This window comes from Grus americana, chromosome 3, assembly GCF_028858705.1.
Source record: "Grus americana isolate bGruAme1 chromosome 3, bGruAme1.mat, whole genome shotgun sequence".
NCBI classification, from domain to species: Eukaryota; Metazoa; Chordata; class Aves; order Gruiformes; family Gruidae; genus Grus; species Grus americana.
This window is the reverse complement of record NC_072854.1, coordinates 104,726,293-104,739,636: the sequence shown is the minus strand read 5'-3', so window position 1 is coordinate 104,739,636 and position 13,344 is coordinate 104,726,293.

Here is a 13,344-nt window from a genome sequence, read left to right as displayed (position 1 = left end):
TTTTCTTTTTGTTTGCAGGGATGTGCTGGATGGGAGCAGCGCGGCCAGATGAGCAAAGAAACCCCAGCGCCCCCCACCCTGGCACAAAGCCGGCATCCCGGCTCCAGCGCTTCCTCCGGACCCACCTCGGATGGTCTGCGGTTCATTTAGAGTCTGACTTGAACTTCAGCAGTGGAAGGGTGGATGTTCCACCGCTTTAACAGTAACTGAATCCCATCCACAACTGTAGTAGCGATTTCAGACGCTAACCTGAATGAAGCTTTTCCCCACAATTTTCAGATTTAGTTCTCAACAGCAAAAGGGTGAGACGTTCAGAAATACGGCAGGAACAGGCGACCACTGAGATGTGAGCAAGATACAGCAAAATCTTGGTCTTGCCATCACCAGCATATCTACTATATTGTGAAAAACAAAATGAAAGGCCTGGTAAACATGTAAGGAATAATATACCTCCGGCTGCATGTAATAACACTGAAATAGCATTAAGGACTTCAGAGGTCAACACAAACTACAGATACAGGGCTCCATGGATTGTTTGCTTTCATGGGAAACACAGAACAAAATTATGTGTACTCTGAATATACGTAGACTTTGTAAATATATTATTTATTACAATCAAGATTCTGATTTTGCCGTAAGAGCCATTGGGGAGTACAATCTCACTGAAAAGTTAACGTATAATTTGCCCCAAATATTTTAAGCCTTCAAACAAGCGAGCAATTTTTCAGTTTAATAGGAACACATGCCTCTTGTGAATACTCTTATCATGTATATGCAGACAAAGGTTTACACATATTTAACAGGCCAGAATTTGTCTCAAGGTCAATTGTACTGAAATTTGTCCTTAAATGTAGTTAAGTTTGTGTCTTCACGTTTTCTGGGTAACTGAAGATTTTTATCGTTTCGATGCCATTATGAGGAACTGCCGTAGGAACGTCCACGTAAGAACTTCATATGAAAATGGTAAATAAAAGCAGCGTTTGTCACTGATCAGCCTGGATCTCTGGGAGGAGTGTAATAAAATCATATGAAAACTTTGTAGTTACAGAGCTTGCTTGCACATCCCTGAGGCCTCTCAAATGGTATCAGCAAATCTATTTCACAGAAGGAAAGCCACCTGAAGAAGAGCTGCACCTTTCAGGAGTGAGCCCTGGCGGCACCTCCTGTATATAACGTGGGTTGCCAATGGTCTGAAGAAGCTAGTAAGGACATTCGCTCTCTCCCTGGACATACCTCTGATGGCCTGAAAAAACAGAAGGGTGTTATAAATTGGTCCTACGTTGCTAAAGATCCCTGTACCGGCTCTTAATAATCATCGCCAGAAATAACTAGTTTCAATTGTTTCCTTCAGCTTTGATATCTCATCTTTCTTTTGACGCCCCCAGTCTCTACAGCCACAGCCAGCTTCTTCCCACATCTGAAGAGTTTCAGAAAGGAAACTAGCAAGCTGCTGTAGCACTGAGGTAGAACCACAACGAAACCTGGGGTGATGGCAATTGCATGAATTTTAGCCCTTGTTTTCATTTGCTGCAGTCTTTTTTTGACTGTTGTGGCTTTCAATAGTGGTTTCAAACTTGCTTTTTAAAAATCTCATTTTCTTTCTTTGCTTTTTGTAGCTTGAGTTTAGATTAAGTACATTGGCAGAGGAGGTAAGGCTTGAATTGTTTTCATGCATCAGCACTGTGAATATATTTTTCACATTAATTTTTTTAGCATTATGCTAAGAAAAGACTACATATCAGAGAGTAATAACAATGAACGTGTATACTTAGATAGCGTAGTGTGTTTGAAATATCTGTAACATAATGCAGTATCTTGGTATCCCTTTTATCTGAAAATATTTGTTATCAAAGCAAGGTAAAGATTAAAATAACTATTTAAAGCAGGTACTTATACGATTCCCATCACAGCTGTACCTGAGCCTATCACACAAGACACAACGCACCACTGCATTAGACCTGTGAAGCTTCCCTAGCTGTTGCTACAGCCATAGATCTGAGGAGCAGAGAGAGTAAATGGTCTGTCCAGGAACAGAGAGGAAGCCAGGGACAAAGGAGACAGCAGACGCTCTATAAGTAGTCCTTTGGGATGCTCTGGGGACAGATTTAAAACCAGCTTTAGATAACCCCAGGAGATGGGACAGGATGGCAGAAAGCCTGCAACAAGATGCCTGGTGATCTGCCATTGATCTTCAGAGGGCCATCAGAGACCAGAAGTGGGGGAAGAGTTGGGAAAGGCAATTAACCTAAGTGGTCACAGATGTTCTCACTCTGCATCTGCCCTCTGCAGACTTCAGTGGTGTGGTTTCTGTGGAAACAGAAACTGTGCTAAATGGAGCTGCTATCCCTGGCAGGATCTAATTTTTCCAGAGATGTATTCTACAGTAGCGCACCAAGAGCTTGTTGATGCAGAAAGGTGCAAAGCTATCCTGCAGCAGCATTGCATACTCTGACTCAAACTGAAACAGCTTTTGATCCAGGGATAATTTCAGGTTTTTATATGAGTTAATCCCAGAAATGATTCTGTAACGTGGAAGTCTCTAACTGTTGCAAAGACCCTATGTAATCCTCAGTGAGTGCAGGGTCAGTTCCAGTCATCTTTCCTCTCCCCCGTTTTAAGGTGACCAAGGAAAGCAGGATTTGAGCTAAACTCCGGCTTTAGATTTAAGCATGTGTCTGTGTGACTGAATATTTTTTTCTTATTTAGGAAAACTTTCATTCCATATTTTTATAATATCCTATTTGGTTAAAATACCTTGTTGAGTGGACTGGGTTTCATTTTTTACTGAGTCATTCAACCACTTCTGAGGCTTAAAATGGCTTGGGAAGTTGGGTACTTGGTTGGGTTTTTTTTCATCTCCCTCCCACCCCCCCAAAAAAAAAAGCATTCTCCCTGTTTTGTTTTCTGCTGACTGCACTGAACTGGCAGAATAGCCTTAAAGATAATTGACAAAATGACAGGATAGAATAAAATGTTGGAAGGGAAGAACTGACACAGGCATTCCTGGATTTTTTAACAGTTAAACCACAATGGTCTGTTTAAATGAACACATTACTCCCACAAGAGAAAGTAAATTTTATCCCTCCCAGAATCTGTATATGGAACAAAATGGCAAAGAACAGCTTACTGCCGTGAGTCGCACTGACCATGTCTTACAGCAGACCGAAGACTAAGCTGAATCCATCCCACCTTCTCCGAGGTTATCAGGAGCAAAGAACGGCCATCTGGACCTCCTGTAACAGCTGCCGAGTCAGAGCTGGCAATGACCTTGGCTGCAATAGCTTCAGCGATGGATTTAAAGGAGGACGGATTCTAGAGGTCTCTTTCAAAGAGTCCTAGGAGGGTGTAAAACGACCAGATGAGAATGATAGGCAGCAGGGTTCACTCTGCGTTGACTAAATGACTGCACAAACCCAACACCCCGAAGTCAGGCGCAGGGAGAGGAAAGAGGACCTTACTCTGAGTTACCTGGTCGCCCCGAGATGTGATAGGTGACCGTACGGGGCCGTAGTCTGCCACCGGTACCATCGTCTTGCAAAACCACATCGTCTTTCTTCCCCAGCCTGTGAAGGGAGGGTGCCCGGAAACAGATAGGAGAACATGGCATATAAGAAAAGAAGCACGTTGTTGGGTTTTACTTTTTAAGTTAGCCAGAGAAGTAAGAAACAATGTCGACTCAATTTCCAGAATGAGCTAAAAATAAACCAAAGGGTTTATTTTTAGATGTACCAAGCTATCCAATAACAGCTCAGCTTTACGACATGTAGGAATAGGATACAGAGTCTGATTTTGGTTATATTGCTGGAAGTTTTCCATTGGCTTCAAAGATAATCAGTAGTTTCACCAAAGTAATTTGATCAGGATTTGGCCATAGATCTATTGTTCCTTGATGTGATGCACAGTTTTAGTGGAAAAATAATTATTAAAAAAAATAAAAAAGAGAAGCAACATATTGATCTACCTCACAGCTTTTTTTGAGGTTTAAATGATTTTAAGTGTTTTGAGAATGAACGGTGCTATATGTATGCTAAGCATTATTATTATGTGTTATATAAATCCGTAATATCAGGCATGCTATTTTCATCTTTGCCCACAGCACGATAATGACGTATCTGCAGTGGGATGAAATGCAACACTACATTTAATAAAGGTTATGGATTATCTTTGTATTTCATGTTGTTAGGTGATATGCTGCTTCTGATATCTAGGTCACTGTTCAAATCTGTCAGGGGTTAACCATGGCCAGTCGTTCCTCTCTGACACCTGGTATGCTTCTGCTGCTAGAGGAAAAGTTGTTCCCCTCTGTAACTCATCAACTTCGTGTAGCGCCAAAGAAAATGCTCTGTGATGATGCCAGCGCTTATGGGAGGGGGAAGAAAATGCCAGTCTCTAGTCTGGGATAACCTATTCAAAACTCAAATAAGCAGGGTTGGCGATAGTGATGTAAAATGAATTAAGGACATATATATAGCTGAAATCCTGTAAAGTCCAGCACCTTTTAGGAGCACTAAAAATATAACAAAAATATCTGAGAATAAGTTTAGGAAGCTAATGGTTTACTTAAGATAATAGTTCTTTTTTTCACAGAGATCTGAGATGGTTGCAGTATGGGACAGAGGATCTCACCGGACTACCAAAACATTTTCCAGTAAGGTTTGCAAGTCCAACTTTGTGAATACCAAAGTTTATTTCAGTTGCAAAAAAGGTAGATGAATTTTTCAGGTTAGATTTCTGTCTCAAGCCTAACTTTTGGCACCATTCCTGCATTGCCAGTATTTGCCCTGCAGAAGTACGCTGAAAATCCACGGGATCAAATCTTAAGGCCTTCTGGTCAGTTTTTATTGAGCTCTTACTAGAAACAGAACTCGCAGTAGTTCAAATCCTGATGGATAAAAAGGAGCTGAGCACGCACCCTTCCCTCTGATTTCCATAGCAGTTGTTGCTGAGTAAGGCCTGGATGCGGCTCCTGCTCCTGCGTCAGGACTGCTGACATGAACGAGTGGGAGGAAGATCAAGCTCCGGCGAGGACGGACTTCAGGAGCCGGTCCATTCTTCTTTCACACGGATGGGAGTGTCACAGCGCCCTTTCCTGCCTAATCAGTCTCAACACAGCCTTGCACAACTCAGCCTGTTTTAAGCTTTTAACCAGGGTGTAGGAGTTCAGAAAAAAAAAAAAAACCAACAAAACCACCACCTCCCTTCCCTGAAGAAAAATGTAATTGCAAAGATTTGTTTTGATGTAGCATGTACAGTAAACTTGAATCACTGAAAGCGAACCACACATTTGTGCGAGTATTTTCTCTTTCCCTAATTTTCATTCCTACTTAGCTATTCATTTTATTTGCCTCTTAGAAAAGACATGCTCGGGACTGGATCTGACTCCCAGTGAGGCTCGTGGTGGAGCTCCCAAGGCCATAATCCCTGAGGCTGTAAGACAGCTCCTCTCTGTTGACCCCGCTGGGGCTGTCCCAGTACATACCAGCAGACAATCTGGTCCCCATCATCGTTAATGTAGACCGTCCTCTGTGTGACTCATCTCATGGGCCAAAGCAAACACTAATGCACAGTAATAATATCAAAATAGTGCATGGTGATAGGTTCCACTCTCGTCGTAATTGTGTTAGTAATTACAAGTGCTACTTATTCTTTATAACGCTCATTTGTTTTAATACTCTGAGAGAGATCGGGAGCCTAGTGTGTTTAAGGGTTCATACAAACAAAAGCCTTGATGTTACGACATGGTCTGCACTAAAAGCCATGCATATGTGCAACTTCAGTGTGAAGATCACGGTCCTTGCAAGCTCTCTAAACCTCTGCTGAAGCCAACCCTGAAGCTTCAAATTTATTCTTCTGTTAACAGGTTCAGAATATGGATCTTGGTTATTATTATTACCAGTACCTACCGTGCCAAGGTGTGGAGGACAAATGGAAGAGCAGTCTGAAATCCAAACGATGCAATAAATGGGCACAGTAAATAGCAGGACGAGAACAGAATACCAAGGGACAAAGCCAAGAAAATGATTGTTTGGTTTAGGGAAGACGGTCCAACAAAATTGACTGATATTTAAGAATCACCTACTCACTGTAGAGTCATTTATTGTGACCAGCAATAAGAAAAACACTAATGAATGGCTAGAGAGATGTACTGATTGGGGCCCTTATTACAGATTCAAAACAATGCCATCAGCGAATATGGGAATTCCTTGACAAGATTAAAAGGGATGTAATCTTATCTCTGGTACTTATACAGCCTCTTTTACCATGGCACCTGAGCATCTTTCTCATAGTAGTCCCATATTCCATGCAATTGCGAAGTTCTAGAGCAGGCCCACAGGAGCAGGCATCCCTGGGAGGGGGGGCAGGCTGCCAGGGATGGCACAGCCGGGATGGGTTGTCCTAGCCTAACCCCTACCTCCTGCTAGCACAGCTGCTGGTACCATCACATAGCAGCAGCTCTTCGAGCCTTCCCCATCCCATCAAACCCTGTCTCGTCCCATTCCGCCCTGTCTCATGCCATGCCATGCCATGCCATGCCATGCCATGCCATCCCATCCTTCTCTTCACTTTTGCTCTCGGTTTCCATGCAGCAGGACTACACCACAATCTCAGCCTTCTCTCTCAGCAGCATGGGAGATAGAGGAGAGAAGGTTGGGACTGCTGCTTCTCAGAGGAAAGGAAAGAGCTGTTGCTTTTTGGAGAGGGAAAGAAAGTAATTTCTTACTCTTCCTATCCCCATCTGCATTTCACTGATGTTAGCAGTCCTCCTCCCTTCAGACCTGCTCAGTGCAAGACAAAATTCACGTTTTCCCATCTGGGGATTCTTGGGAAATCTTATGCCCTTCATACTAATGGGAACTGAAGCATGGAAAGAATAAATGAGGCTCTCCAGAAAATCTGCAGTTGAGAGAGACCCAAAAAATGAATCTTCTCAGATGCAGGCTGTTACCCCAGCTACCGAGATTTTCTTCTTGTGGAGCTGTATTTTCTACATGTTAATCCAGGCTTCTCTTTTCTTATTTTCATATTTTTGAGTCTTGAATGTGTTTTTGCTTCCTCTGAGAATGTTGATCAACAGAATTTCACTTGCAGGCATGTGTAGGTAGCAAGAAAGTTCTGCAAATTTTTGTGCAAATGTTGATCCGGTTGATAAACTGCATGATTTGACCATCTTGAAACCTTCCTATGGTTTGGAGAGTCATGCAGACAGGGATTAGAAATGGTGCCATCTGACAAATCAGGCCAAACTATAGGCAGCTGGTATTCTAAGCAATCATCCTAATGCATAGTTCATTAGTGAGCCATTGGCTGCAATGTATTTGTGTTAGTCATTTATCAAATAATAATGAGCACCAAAGGCTGGATCCTGTAAATGGATGAATGGGGCCGATTCCTGCACCTTGGTATGAGGAATGTGTCTCGAGGCCCATGTTTATGGAGCTACAAATTTGTTCTTTGATCTCTTACCAATAGTAAGACTAAAGGAATGCACTTTTTGTTGTTAATATTTTGCTTAACGTTAGTCTAGGGAAAGGTCATTAGTATTCTATAGCAATCTCATCAGTCTCAAGGGACACGTCATATACATTAAAGGGCACAAATCAATAATTAACATAAACCCTTCCTAATCCTAAAGTCAAATATTAACATCCTCCCTTACTTTTTTTTTTTTTTTTTTTTGGCTTCTGGCAAATTCCTGAAGAGCCCAAGGCTGAGAGTGGTAGAATATTGCCCACAGATGACAAAAATAATGAGACAGCCATGTGCCTGCCTGTGCGTGCCAGATTTCAAGCATATAAGTCCACAGTAAGCTCAAAAGTTAAGTATGGAGGGAAGTGCTTTATGATGTGTCAGAATACTGCAGGATGCTCTAATCAAGAGAAGGTTCAATACCTGGTACCTATAAAACAAGAAATTTTTGGGACAAAAGGTATTCTTCTCTGGAATAAAGCTGCTTCTTTCTCAAAGTCTGTAAAAAAATTAATTGCCATTTATAGAAACAATTCCATTGATATAATCCTTAAAATATGCTTATTTAATTATTTTCAAAATTAAGTATTGCTAAATGTTTCCAAAACTGAGTTATGAACCTGTACATAAATCCATGTGTAAAAGCTCCGTTTTCATCTTGCAGCAGTAACATTTAGAGCATTTTAAAAGGTGCAATAGTGCCACATGTTCAAAGCAATTCCAAATTCCAATTTGTTTCCTACAGAGTTGTATGGGTAAGTCTATATTTCTGTCCCGTGGGGAATGAATTGGAAAACCCCCTAGTAACAGCTAAGGGGAAATTAATAGTATACTTTCTCAATGTTGAAGGGAGAGTAAGAAAGCAAGTGTTGCAGATTTACCTGAAATTACCTAGTTACAAGGGACCGCTGCAAAGAATGAAAGCGAAGAGAGGAGTTCTGGTTGGAAAAGTTGCTTTAGCTCACAGAATGAACATGATGTCAGGCATGATGTCTTCTCCATTTCAGTAAATCAGATTTTTGTGCAGCAGAGCAGCAGAGAGATGATAAACACCGGGACTGGAACCAGCTGAAAACGAAGCTATTTTTTCCTCAGGAAGAATTTTACTGTATGTGGGAAACTTGCTCTGACCCGAATTGCAGACATTTAACAGCACTGTATTGTTTAAAGAATTGAGGGCATTAAACAGTTATAAAGTGAAATATATGTGCATAGTTTATTAGATATAGGCATATTTTTTTCAAATGTCTATGCGCATCTGAAAATGGTACCTACCACTATATATTTATACCTGTATGCATAATAAACTGCACACCCGTAGATACAGTAGGTACAGGCATATAGATAGTTCAGATACATTCCCAAGGCATCTTCAACTGCTAATATTTTTGTCAGTGGGAAGGAACATGATCTTTCATAACAATGAAGTAATTGTTTATTTTCTCCTTGCCATTTGGTGCAGGAATTAGACATTTGGGGTTACTTATTACCATGAGATAATTCCTGCTGGTCTGCCGAAGGCACAAGCAAGGCAAAGTGTTTCCTAATTCCCAAAGGCATGTGTTATCTCATGGTAACACACACACGCATTGGAGTGGGACAGTTCTTCCTGATACAGGTAAATGGACCATACTGTATCCAGGATACAGCTTTGTGCTTGCATTAAAATCTCACTTGCATTTCCCTGCTTGCAAAATACTTTATCAAGCTTTATAGTAGGGAATAAAAATTTTGTGGAGTGCTCGTACAGCTGACATTTTAATAAAATCCAGAGAAAGACTAAACAGAAACATACAACTGCTGAAAAGCTAAAGGGCTGACACTTAGGTGAAAGCTGCTGTCTTTAGTCTTCTGTGGGGAAAAGGATATTGATAATCTCATGCTGCTGATGGGCAACGGCGTGTGGATAGCTGTCTTAAAGCATATTGTGAATCTAATGGAAACATATTATTGCTAAATGTTTTCATGATGTTGCTTCCTGACCATAACAGGGTTTCCTAACTTCAGTCCGCAAATCAGAGAAAGAGCCTTCTGCAAGTCTTCACCCCGGCTGTTCGTATTTCTCAATATGCTCAGTCAGGAAAGCATCCAGGATGCATCCCAACTTTCAGATGGCTCCTTGTGCTGGCGGTTCTGCAGTTAGTCCCTTAGAAAGATGGACAAGCCTGCACGGTGGGCAGCCCTCTTGCGTCACATCAGCCATGCCCCGGGCCAGCTCTGACTTATTTTTCCACACATTGGTTTACTCTGAGGCAGAGATTCTCCATGCTGCTAACATCTGCTCAAGGGAGATGTAAAATTTCCCTTTTATGAGATGTAGGAGAAGGAAATAGGAGAAGGCATCTGTCTGTGACAAGCCCCCAAATCCATTATTAATTTCTGATTGCAGCATATTTTTCTCACTTCCCCATAGCAGAGCCTCATTCCACTACTCTCAGCTCTTCATTTGAGTTTAAAGTCCACTGAGATCAATATACAATGAATGTGGACATGAGAGGACAGATTAATGATGGAATAGAGAGAGGACAGTGAAAACAGCCTACTAATTATTGCACTTGGGGATTTCCTCCAGAAACTAAGGTCCTTCCAGATTCCCTCTAGAAAGGCATTTGCAGCCACTGTGTCAATAATTTATTGTAAACTGCCGATGAGGCGATACAGCCCTTTCTGTATGTACAGCTAGCTATTACACTTGCAAATAAAGTGACATGTATCGTATTATAAATGTGATGATTAAACCCCACGTTCTTCTGTGTTACAGAGTCATCAACAGAGGAATGTCTTCTATTAAATGGGGAATTGGATATGGGAAAATTCTCCATGGGGAACTCCCATCTGCCATAAAAATGATCATGAACCTGGTTATCTTCTGAATATGGTCATAAATCATATTTTCCTTTTTGTTAGTAAAAATCCCCCTGATTAGTTTGGGACATTAACAAGCAAATTTTTGGCAATAGCTTTTGGTGCTTCAAATGCCTTTCGTCAAGAAAAAGGAGGGAAAGACTTTTGGATTGGAGGGAACTGGAGAGGCATGCTGACTTGAACAGAGTTAGCTGCAGTAGCAAGACCAACACGAAAACCAGATTTTTTTGCTTGTGGTTTTCTTTTTCCTTGAAGCTGTCTGTGGGACTAGCTCCCCTACAGATGTATTTCTCCAGGTGACAGCCTCTGCTTTGTGTCTGTTACGTACAGAGCTGAACGTGGGCTCTGGATTTCCAGTCAGTCAGAGTTCAAGGAAGACTTGGGATTTTGGCTTGGTTTCGTAGCTCATTACATGGAGTAAAATCCCAGCTGTCTTGAAGTCAATGGCACAAATCCCACTGGTTTCAATAGGGCAAGAATGTCACCCCTTGCAGTTTAGAGGTCAACTACAAAAAAAACCCCCAAAAAACCCCAACCCAAAAACCCCCATGATTCTGATCATACAGAAATTATATCATCCTTATTCATGCCCGTGCTTGTCATGCTTTTAGTCTACCAGATCTATCCATTTCTCTTACTATATATTTATAAAGGTTTCCCTGCCTGCCTCTTTGTGGAGTTCCTGTGCTCCATTCAAGGAGTGTGATCTTCAAATCCAGGAGACAGAAAGACCACTAGGAAGTGCATAAGCTTGTGATAAAAATGCTGATAGCATTCTGGCACTTAAATTCCAAATCCCAGTGGAGTCACAAGACAGATTCCATTTATCTTAATTGTCTCTACATCAGTTCTTTTTAGTGCTTGAGGAGTGCTGGACACCATCAGATGAGATGTGCCAAAAGTGTTCATCAGAACAAATTGGCAATAATCTTCTGCGTAGCTATAATTTTTTCTAATTTTATTATTTTTTTTTAATCAGCACATATTCCTCAAATATTCCTGGCCATATATGGTATGAACTTTTTGCCTTTATTCAGGAATTTCCTTTTCAATTTCTCTTTTTCTTAAGGCAGCCTGTACTAGGACAACATGAAAAAATTCTGGAGTGCGATCCAGTCCCTCGCATTCGTATCTGATAAACAGATGGTTCTGTGAGCCTCAGGCAGTGGAGGAATATCATCACATTTATAGAGTTTTAGTGATAACTCAGATAGTTACTCCAAAACATCGTATGTTACACCACTATTTTGCACCGAGTAATGTGGAGTGTTCTGCCAAGGCTCCTCGGTGTGCTTTTTCACAGCTGCGACGCTGTCAGCCCAAAGACAATGCTTGCGGCGAGGAGCCCAGCGCTCCCACAGACGCTCAGCTGTCCTGAGGCTGGATCTCAGCCAAAAGGCTCCTGAAACATTTTCCTGTGGGCTACGTCCTAATGTATATTGCCTCTGCATTCATACAATTCATTCTAATGGGAGGACGGTTTGAGGGATGGCTGCCGGACTGGCTTATTGTCCGTTCTGGAAGTGCGTAAGGCAGAGGTCTCCTCTGTAGAACTAACATTGCATTATTGTCTGTGACAACTATGAGTTTACACATAGATATTGCCTTGCATTACTTTGTTTGCTTAAACCTCATTAAACTCTGTGGAGTTTAAATATGCCCAAGCCACAATGCTGGTTTATACCATCCTCCTTTGTTGACCACTGTGTTGACGTAGCTATGACCTTGTTTGACTTAACGGCATGGTGTTCTGGGAAGACAGCCCCTGGTGTGATGGTATGCCCCTTGGTTGTGTACTCAGTGGTTTCTCTGGCAGTACACCGTGGATGACCACCACAAAGCATGCGGACTGGGGGATTGGAAATTGATGTCCCTGCTTCTTCTCTAGATGTTGGTTATGATGGACCTGAGCAAGTACTTCAGCAGAGCATTTATCTGCAACAGGTCTGCTCAGAGCAGCACCACTTTGGGTGCAGTGGTGGGTGCAGCAGGGTACAGACACTGTCCTGGGGTCACCAACGAGAGTGACTATTCCATGGGAGAGCTAAAAGCTCCACTCATGCCTGCGTCAGCAACAGGCACGCACACAGAGCTCCTCTCCAATTGCCACTCCGGGCTGCTAATGGCTGCAGCAAGCCAGTTTTGCAGTGGCTGATCAGCCGCGGAGGTGGTTGTTATACGGGCATCTGGGATTTTGTGAGAAGGTTGCTGCTGTATCACTTAACACATCGCAATGCATAGGAGTTTATTAGTGGCACAGCACTTCAAACAGTTTAGAAAAAGTCTTCACTGACAGACAAATGGGCTTTATCAAATACCTTTAGCAGGTGACACATTAATCCTTTGATTACTACTAATAACACAGAAATAAGATGACCACACAAAATTAAATAGCAGACCCCAAGTCACAGGTTCCTTCTTTGGTCAACAGGTTATTTATGCAAACCTAGATTCCTTTCACACCCTTCATGCAAAGATATCATCGGTGAGAATGGTTATTTCTTAGTGGATTTTGACATATGTCAGTGCAGTGCCCCATATCATTATAGAAAAGGCACCTCGCCTTACGCTTCTCTGCTTTCTAAAGCTTTTCCCCTGTTGGTTGGACAGGAGAAAACAGTGGTCTAATTCTGAACTATGGGTTTGCAGACTGCTATGAATATGCTCTGAAATAGCCGAAGTTGGTAGCAACGCCTGTGTAAAAGCCGACGTTTCTTAGCGTCATGAGTCTATCATGCCAAGTGCCTGCTGCGTTTTGCACATTTGTGAGTGTAAGAGAAAGATGCTGAAGGACTGTGGGGAACAGGAGGTCAAGAGATCCTCTGGACATATGTAAGCCAAAGAGGATATGTTGGCAAGCTGCCTCGTGTGGTCAGGGGAAACAGGATCAGCGAGGCGTTATGCTCCCATTTAGAGACCAGAAAATGGAGGGAGGGAACGTCGTGTAACCAAGAATATGTGTTTGCATTTACTCCTGCCTGGAGTTAACAGTATGGAAAGATATTATGCTAT